Source organism: Quercus suber, unplaced genomic scaffold, assembly GCF_002906115.3.
Source record: "Quercus suber isolate HL8 unplaced genomic scaffold, Cork oak 2.0 scaffold_298, whole genome shotgun sequence".
Taxonomy (NCBI): Eukaryota; Viridiplantae; Streptophyta; class Magnoliopsida; order Fagales; family Fagaceae; genus Quercus; species Quercus suber.
The window spans coordinates 456,912-466,564 of record NW_027069754.1 but is presented as its reverse complement, the minus strand read 5'-3'; positions in this window follow the sequence as shown (position 1 = coordinate 466,564).

Here is a 9,653-nt window from a genome sequence, read left to right as displayed (position 1 = left end):
TTAAATTACAATAAGGATTAATAATAACCTATCATAGTTCTTGGAAATATTAGCTAGATTGGATAACTTTAGATTTAACCAATCATGAAATTAGTTTAATATTTTTATTTAAAATTAATATGGATTTAACAACTAATCAAGTAATAAAATTTTTCCCCCTCAAAAAAAAATAATAATAATAATAACATTTTTTAATGAAATACAAATCTATTAGGATTTAAACTATATTAATTTTCTTTACACAAAATAATTTCAATAAAATATTCCGTGATTACTAGTTGTATTATGACATGAAAGATGTGCGTTGAGAGTTGAAACTCAACTATTAGAGCATTAGCATTCGAAAATGCTAATGCTACTCTATTTTACCATTCCAAAACCTCACTTTATCATTATACCATCCAATTTTACAATACCTCCTATATCCCAAAACTCTATTTTTATTAAAACATTATTTTTTAATCTTTCTTTACTATTTCTTTATAACTGTTATTTTTTTTTTCAGACTCATTTCCTGCGCTTTCCAATAGTTTTTTTTTTTTCCTCTCTTTCTCCCTCAACCTCTAGCAACACACAAGCCATCAACAACCACAGCCACGGCACCTCAACCCATCAACAACCACAAACCACGACACCTCAACCCATCAACAACCACCGGAGCAAACCCATCAACAACAATCGTCGATTTGAAACCCAGCCGATTTGAAACCCACCGGAGCAAACCCATTCAAAAATAATAATCACCAAAGCCACCGTGACCCACGCCGACCAAAACGCCGAACCTAGACCTCGCCAACCAAGCACAACCCAGACCTCGCTGACCGAGCACGACACAGCAAGCCACGGTCAAACACAGCAACCCACCCTCTCCGATTCAAACCTCTATCAAACCCATCGAAGCCATCTCCAACAACCCACACCCTCTCCGATTCAAACCTTTGTCAAACCCATCGGAGCCATTGGAGCCATCTCCAACACACCCAGCCCGCCGATCCACACCGATCCAAACCGACCATCAACCGATCCCAACCCACCACCATGCCCAGATCAAACCACGAACCCACCACCACCACAAGCCATCTCCAGCACACCCAACCCACCACTACGCCGATCCAAACCCACCATCTCCGGTGCAAGCCTTGAACGAGAAAGAGAGATGTGAGATGAGAGAAAGAGAGACGGAGAGATGGAGTAGGAGACAGAGAGACAGAGTGGGAGTGAAAGGGAGAGAGGACTGAAGGAGAGATGAAATAAAAAATTACTTATTCGGTTTAGAATTGTGCTACAGTGCAATTCTAAAGGTAGAATTGCACTGTAGCAAGAATTGCAAAAAAATTGCAATTCTTGCCTTTAGCATTTCCTGATGCAGCAGTTTTTAAAGGTTGAAATGCTAAAAACACCTTAGATATAGCATTAGCATTCTCCAATGTTAATGCTCTTAGTCACCTTTTTTGAAAGGAAAAAAAGGAAGAAAGGGTGTGCTTTCTAGGCGTGCTCACTACTCCTATACCACTTGAACAACCGAATTACATTATGACATGAGACCACTTAAATATTAATGAGACTTATCATTACTCAAACACATAACTCCCGAACTCAAGTGGTGCTATCAGTCGCTTATTGGTGTCGAAAATGAGGCGAATGAGAGGGGCATAGGTCCCCAACATTTTCAATGCTTCGGTTCCAACGACAATACAAGGCAAATTGGCATTTTAACTACCAACCCCATTGTGTGCGTGTAAGAAAAAGGGAGGCAGGGTGGGGGACCCATTTGTTGTAGTAAGAACTGTTAGTGTCAATGACAGAGCAACCTTTCTCGGTTCTCCCTCCCCTCACTAAACCTATTGACAGATCAATAAGTTTTGTTTTATTATATTTCAGCATCCTTTCTCTGGCTTTGGGGGAAAAAAAAGGTCGTCATTGTATACTAAATACATTATGAAAATATATGCAAGGGAGATATACTTAAATTCCACAAAAAGTCTCCGACAGTGGTCTGGATCACATATTTTTTTCACAATTATTTTACATGATTAATTTTGAGTAATAAAAAAAATAGTAAATTTATATGAAAATAATAGACAATCAATTACAATTTGTAACATAAGATATTTGTAGAAAATGATGTGTTAAAGATTATAATCTTAGAATATGCGCAAATTCCATAGACATAGTAATGTTGTGTAAATAAGTTTTGTTCTTATTTTGTCTCAGACTCTCAGCATATCCTTTCTCTAGCTTGGATTTTGCATTTTTTTTTTTTTTATGAACAAAAAAAAAAAAGGTATAGGAGGGCGACCAACGTGGCAATCCTACCTAGGTATGACCATATATAGTAGCACCCTACCCATTAGGTCTGGAATGCAAAAGGACCACGATGAGCCATAACTTTTCAGCCCCACAAGAGACACTAGTAAACCTTGAACTGCTAAAGGAGGCAATCTAAGTGAGTCTATTTAGACTCAAACCTTGAACTATATACTCAACGCATCTTGTGCATTACCCAAAACTACTAAACCACACCTCTCGGGGGTAACTTTGATTTTACATTGCCTTTCAATCGAATTGACCTATCATCGATGCTGTGCGTATCAGTACATGGGTTGGATGTGACGTCATGTTATGGAAGTTTTAATGTTTCAACAGTTCAACTAGAAATAGAAAAAAAGATTTTTTTTTGGTGGAGTTTCAATTGGAATATATATGCAAACATTTTATAAAACTTTCTAATAATTAAAAAAACAATACAATGAGTCTCAAATAGAATGTGTAATATCCACATTCAATCATATATAATTCCTAACTTTTATTATATTACACTAGTATAGTATGTCCATCAAAATCACGACATAATTAAATATTCTGAACAAATTGAAGGAAAAAAAAAATTCACCAATATCATCAATCTTTTAACGTGTAGTCTCGAAACTAATCATGGTGGAATCGCACATGTTCCAAATCACCAACCTACGCCCTAACTTTTTCCACAATCATAGGCTCGACCATACATACAATTATCTTGTGCAATGGCAAGCCATTCGAGACCAGGTCATCAATTTGATAGAAAAAACATATTGTCCAAGTGTGAGGAGAACTGCCAAGACAATATATAGAAAACCCTATCCAGAGTGAATAGAACAAGTAGTAAGAACTTCCTCGAGACTATAAATTACTTGACTTCTGTGTGTTTTCAGGGGAAGACGAGCTGCTGGAGCGTATTTATCAATTCACCATCCATTTTGGAAAGTTTTCAAACAATGAGTTTTTATTGTAAATTAATGATGTTTTCTAACTCCTTAATTAATTGATTGTCAAGATTTTATATGGTATTCGAATCTGCCACCAAATTTAGTCCACAAAAGTAAGGATGATAATTTTACCCCATCCCGCTTGACTTGCCCCTTCCCGCACGGGTTTTTCCCATCCCGCAAGGGTAGTGGGGCGGGAATGGAGCAAGATTTTAGTCTCACACTATGGGGCAGGGCAGGGATGGGTTTAAACTTTTAGACCCACCTTGCCTCGTCCTGCCCCACCCCACCTTGAGTTGATAAGGGTTAAACTGTAAATTTTTAGTACTCTAAAATCCTACTATTTGAATAAATATATCATTAACTTATTTTATTCTACCTAATATAGCTCTCTGCCTCTTTTTTCTCTCTAGCAAGGTTGGAAATAAGGTGCTAATTTTAACGTTTTCTTTTGTCTTTATTAGAAACAAATTTATATACTATTGAATCTCTAATTTTGTATTATGAGATTTTTTTTTTTTTTTTTTGTGATATTGTCTTGTTAAACACTTGGATAATATTATTCAGTTTTTGCCAAAATTTTGTTTGATTTAATGGGATAAATTTATTTATAATTTCAAGTATATTTTTATTAATGAAAAAGTTTTAGTGAAAAAATTGTAATAATTGTGGACAAATTAACAAAAATTAGAATTTTACAAAGTGGGGCAGGGCTTTGCGGGACCGCAAGGGGCGGAGATAGAGCAAGAAAATTTTTTACATCAAGCGGGGCGGGGCAAGGATGGGACAAGACAAAACCATGCAAGATTGGGGCGAATACCCTATCCTTTGACCCCGCCCCACCTCATTGTCATCCCTACACAAAAGGGGTGAAAATAGAGGAAGAGTTCCAAACCCATTTTGCGCAAATTAGCATAGGAATTTCCATGGAAGACTTAATTAGCTTAACTGAAAGCTGAGACCAGTAGAGATTATTGTACAGATCATAATGAGGTTCAAAGAAGCCACGATGAAATTTCTGAATACTTTATTAGAGTCAGAATATGAGAAATTGGCTCAAGGTGGCCTCAATTTTGAGTTTCGGAAAAAGTTCGAGTGAATGACCATCTATTAATTACTTCTAGGAATCGTCCGAGAGGGTAGCTCATGAGCATAACGGTCAATTAGAGGTATGACACTCCACACTCAAATTTAAATCACTATAAATTTAGATAGCTCCAAAACTGCTAATTCTTCCCATTATACTAAGGAAACCTCCAAATCAATTCAATGGGTTTAGCACTTATTAGTTTAAGCTAGCTAATTATATAGTTGAATTCTTCTTTTTCAACCATACAAAAGTAACAAAACCCCAAATTATATGCATAAATAATTAAAGTCACTTGTAGTTGAATTAGGAAATCTAAGATTCGAACCTCAACTACACCAAAAATCAATTAGTATTTTAATATGATAATAAAAGCAATCACTATGGACTGTATGCTATATTGGAATATAATTATAGTAATTACATACCTATCAAAAAAATAAAAATTAAAGCAAAATCAACCATATAAAGTGAGGACAACTGATTTGACAATAGTTTCTCAACAACAATAATAATATGAATATATATGTATGTGGGCGCGCGCGCATGCGCATATATAACTGCTAAGATTCTCTCCAACTAGTATATATTCCTAAAGATCCAAGTTCTAGATTTTCTCTCCAACTTTTTTAGGTCTAGTTAATAAGCTCTCATGTTGGTTTGACCCAAAAAAGAAAATATCTTGCTTTGATTTTACCTTTTGTTTTAGAGTTTGAAAGTCGACAAGATACCAAGCAGATACCTACATCATAGTTTTTAGACATTGTCATTCATAAGGGTTGTTTAATCTTATTTCTTCGTTGACTCATCATAATTTTGTTCTTCTAGTCTCTTTGGTGTATAAATAACCAAAGTCTTTTGTAGTTAAATAAGAGATTTAGAGTTTGAACATCACCTACACCAAAAACCAACTAGCTAATATCTTTAGTCTGATAATAAAAGCTATCATTGTGGAGTGAACACTATAGATTAAAATTCGATTACATACCTATCAAAAATAATATTTAAATCAAAATCAACTATATAAAGTGAGGACAACTAATATGTTAGTCGTTTCTCAAAAATAATAATAACATGAATATATATGTATGTATGTGCGCGCGCGCGCGCTCGCGCGCATGCAACTGCTGAGATTCTCTGCAACGAGTATATATTCCTAAAGATCCTTGCCCTAGATTTTTTCTTTAACTTGTTTATTAGGTCTAGCTGAAAAGCACTCATGTTGGCTTGACCCAAAAAATAAAAAATAAAAAATTGTGTTTTGTTTTTGTGTTTTGCTTTAGATTTTCAAAACCGACACAAGATACCATGTAGATGCTCAGATCGCAAAGTAGACACCTATATCGCGGTATCTAGACATTATCATTCGTAGAGCACTAACAATAGTGGTGCTAAATAGCTATTTTTAGCACCACTAAATATCATAATGTACCCTGCAATAGTGAAGCCAAAGCTATATTTTTTGGCTCCATAGTGCACAGCTACTTTTGGCTATGCACTGTAGCTGAAATGTAAAAAAAAAAAATAAATAAAAAATAAATTTATTTTGCATTCACACTACTTTTGGTTTTGGTTATGGTTATGTTTTGGTGGTTAAATAAAATATTATTTTATTATAATATTTATATTATTTTATTGTGTTAAAAACTAAAATAAAACCACTTCTGTTAGATGTGATGAGATAAAATAAATAAAGTAATTTTTTGTGCTGCTAAAAAGCTAAAAATTTGGCTCCTGCTGTGGATGCTCTAAGTGTCCTTTGATCTTATTTCTTCGTTGACTCATCATAACTTTGTTGTTCTAGTCTCGTTGTTGTCTATTGAGCTTTGAACAAGTGCAAGCTCAGTATTTCTCATAGATATGGGTAGGAATGTGGCATTAAGAATATGGGCTCATGTATTGCCTAGTGTCAAACCAACATCAAACCCCTACATACGCTTTTTCTTGAATAGACATAGATGAAGCACCTTAACAAATTTATAGGCTGAATTTGCTTCTCATTTTAGATTCCAAAATATCTTCAGCCTTGGCATTATTTGCAATATGCGCTGTCTGACAAAATATTGACTTTAACGAGTATGAATTATGGTATGAGGATGTGGCCATGGGTTTAAACGCATGCAACGCGGACCATATAGTTCGAAGATTCGATGGATAACACATTTCCATATCAACAATCATTAGCATATGTCCATCTTTTCAGTCAAAAATAATAATAATTAGCATATCAATATCAATAATTCGTAAACCACCCCAATTGCCATCTTCCTGGGGAAAATGAAGGAAATAATTTTTTTTTTTTTATAATTAAAAAAAAAAACAGTATTTAAATCCCTTCTTCCTTCCCTGTTAACTGTTAAAAATGTAATTAAGCAATGTAGCACGTGTTAATATACACACAAAAAAAAAAAGTGAAAAAATATATATATTTTTTAAATGTTTGCTTGAGAGAGAGAATAGAAAAGTGGAAGATTGGCTATATATGGGAATAAAAAAAGTAATAAAGAAGAGTAGAGAATCTATTTTATGTTGGTGGGATATGTTGGTAACACACTAACATGGTTGGAGGACACTTCAAAGCCATTCCAAGATCAGTGGAAATGAGGCAATATCTTCTTGTAATGACAAATCTCATAAACCCAGTAAAAGGTCAATGCGACATCTGTATCTGTCTTTTTATAAATAAATTATTTCAGAGGTTAGCACTTAGCAAAGTCCATCTTCCCTTAGATTTAAATTCTAATTAAAAAATGATAATAATTTTTTTTTCTTTTTTTAAACAAAGGGTAAGTTAAGAAATTTATTTATTGACTTCTCAAAGATGACTATATTTTGAGATATCTCAAAATAAAGGACTGGTGGAAGAGAGAAGAGTAAAAGGTAAAGGCCGGGGACGGAGAGAGAATGAGAATTGTTACTTGTTTCCTTTATCTAAATATTTTAAAAATTAAGTAGAGGGAAATAGGAATAGATATAAATTGACATCATCATAAGCGTAAAATTAACATTTTAAATATTTTTAATATAATTGGAGCTCTTCTCTTCTATCTCACCTCCAAATTCCTTCCAAATTCGGAAGAAATTTGAAAATGCACCTCTCCAAAACCCACTCAAGCCCCTCGTTCTTCTTAATCAAAGATCTAAGCAAAAGCTATTCTTTATTTCTCAACTAGAAGACATAATAAGAATGACTTAAGCATGCATGGGGCGCCGTTGGCCAAACACCACACTAGTGTTGCAGGATTTCTATCCTTAATTGTTTTAATTTGCATGGTCCATTGTCAAGCTCGCTAGGGTCATTATAAATTAAAAGAAATAAAATAAAAATAATTAACCTATATCGTCATGCATCAAATGGTGAGATTTCTTTGTGGCGGAAAGTGGGGGAGTCCAGAGATATCTCATCAAACTATTTATCCTTCTTTCTATTTTCTTTTTTTTTTTTTTTTGAAGGAAAGGTCTCATATCATTACAATAATCAAGATCACACTAATAAGCCACCAAATTTCCATTGAAAAATAATAATAATAAAAAATAAAAAATTTAAGCCACTTGGCGCAAAAATGGTCGAAAATATATGTAATCGGACGGCTGCTGACTTAGGCAAAGTTGCTCCGAAGGTTTGTCCGTCGTTGTCTCTAGTGGACTTAGAATTAAAAATAAAAATAAAAAAACTATAAATTCTATTCAAATAGTTACTTGGCATCCAAATGGCTCCATCTCCATGCAAATTAGGCCCCATCAGAGCAACTAACTGTGCACCTTCATTTGTGACGGCAAGTCAGCAACCCATACAGATTATAGACTCCTACGCGCCTCCATGCAACTCATCAAATAACAAATACATTCTCTTTTCCCCTATGACTAGCAATACCCCCACACACTACATACATACATACAATTTAGGGGTGGCAAAATCAACCCAAACCCATTTGCCCACCCAAACCCACCCACTTAAAATAAACCCAAACCCACCCAATTATTAGTTGGGTTAAATGGGTATTAACCCAATTAAACCCAATTAACACTAATGTTTATTGGGTTTTAATTGGGTACCCAATTACCCAACCCCAAAACTACTAAAATTACCAAAATACCACCTCAACTTGAAAAATGATCAAAATAACACATAAACCCAAAAAATGACCAAAATACCCCTGAAATCTAAAAAAAGACCAAAATACCCCCAAAACTCAAAAAAAGACCAAAATACCCCTGAACTCCAAAAAATGACCAAAATACCCCTGAAATCCAAAAAATGACCAAAATACCCCCGAAACTCAAAAAAAGACCAAAATACCCCCGAAACCTAAAAATGACCAAAATACCCCTAAAACCCAAAAAATGACCAAAATACCCCCAAAACCTAAAAATGACCAAAATACCCTTGAAATCCAAAAAATGACCAAAATACCCCCGAAACCCAAAAAAAGACCAAAATACCCCCAAAACCCAAAAAAAGACCAAAATACCCCCGAAACCTAAAAATGACCAAAATACCCCTGAAATCCAAAAAATGACAAAAATACTCCCGAAACCTAAAAATGACCAAAATACCCTCGAAACCTAAAAATGACCAAAATACCCCCGAAACCCAAAAATAACCAAAATACCCTCAAAACCTAAAAATGACCAAAATACCCCTAAAACCCAAAAAATGACCAAAATACCCCTAAAACCCAAAAAATGACCAAAATACCCCTAAAACCCAAAAAATTACCAAAATACTGCCGAAACCTAAAAATGACCAAAATACCCCTGAAATCCAAAAAATGACCAAAATACCCCTGAAAACTAAAAATTACCAAAATACCTCTGAAACCTAAAAATTACCAAAATACTTCCGAAACCTAAAAAATAGCCAAAATAACCCCGGAGTCTAAAAAATAACCAAAATAACCCTAAAACCTAAAAAATGACCAAAATACCCTCGAAACCTTAAAAATGATTAAAATACCCTCGAAACCTAAAAATTAGCCAAAATAACCCCGAAGCCTAAAAATTAATCAAAATAACCTAGAAACCTAAAAATGATCAAAATAACCCTGGAACCAAAAAATGACCAAAATAACCCCGAAGTCTAAAAATTGACAAAAATAACCCCGAAACCTAAAAATGACCAAAATACCCCCTAAATCTAAAAAGTGACCAAAATACCCCTTAAACCTAAAAAATGACCAAAATACCCTCAAACCTCTAAAGTGACGAAAATACCCCTAAACCTTTGAAATGACCCAAATAAACCCAAAACCGCTAAAATGGCCACAAACAACGTGAAACCTCTAAAATTTCCAAAAATACCCTGAAACGTCTAAAAC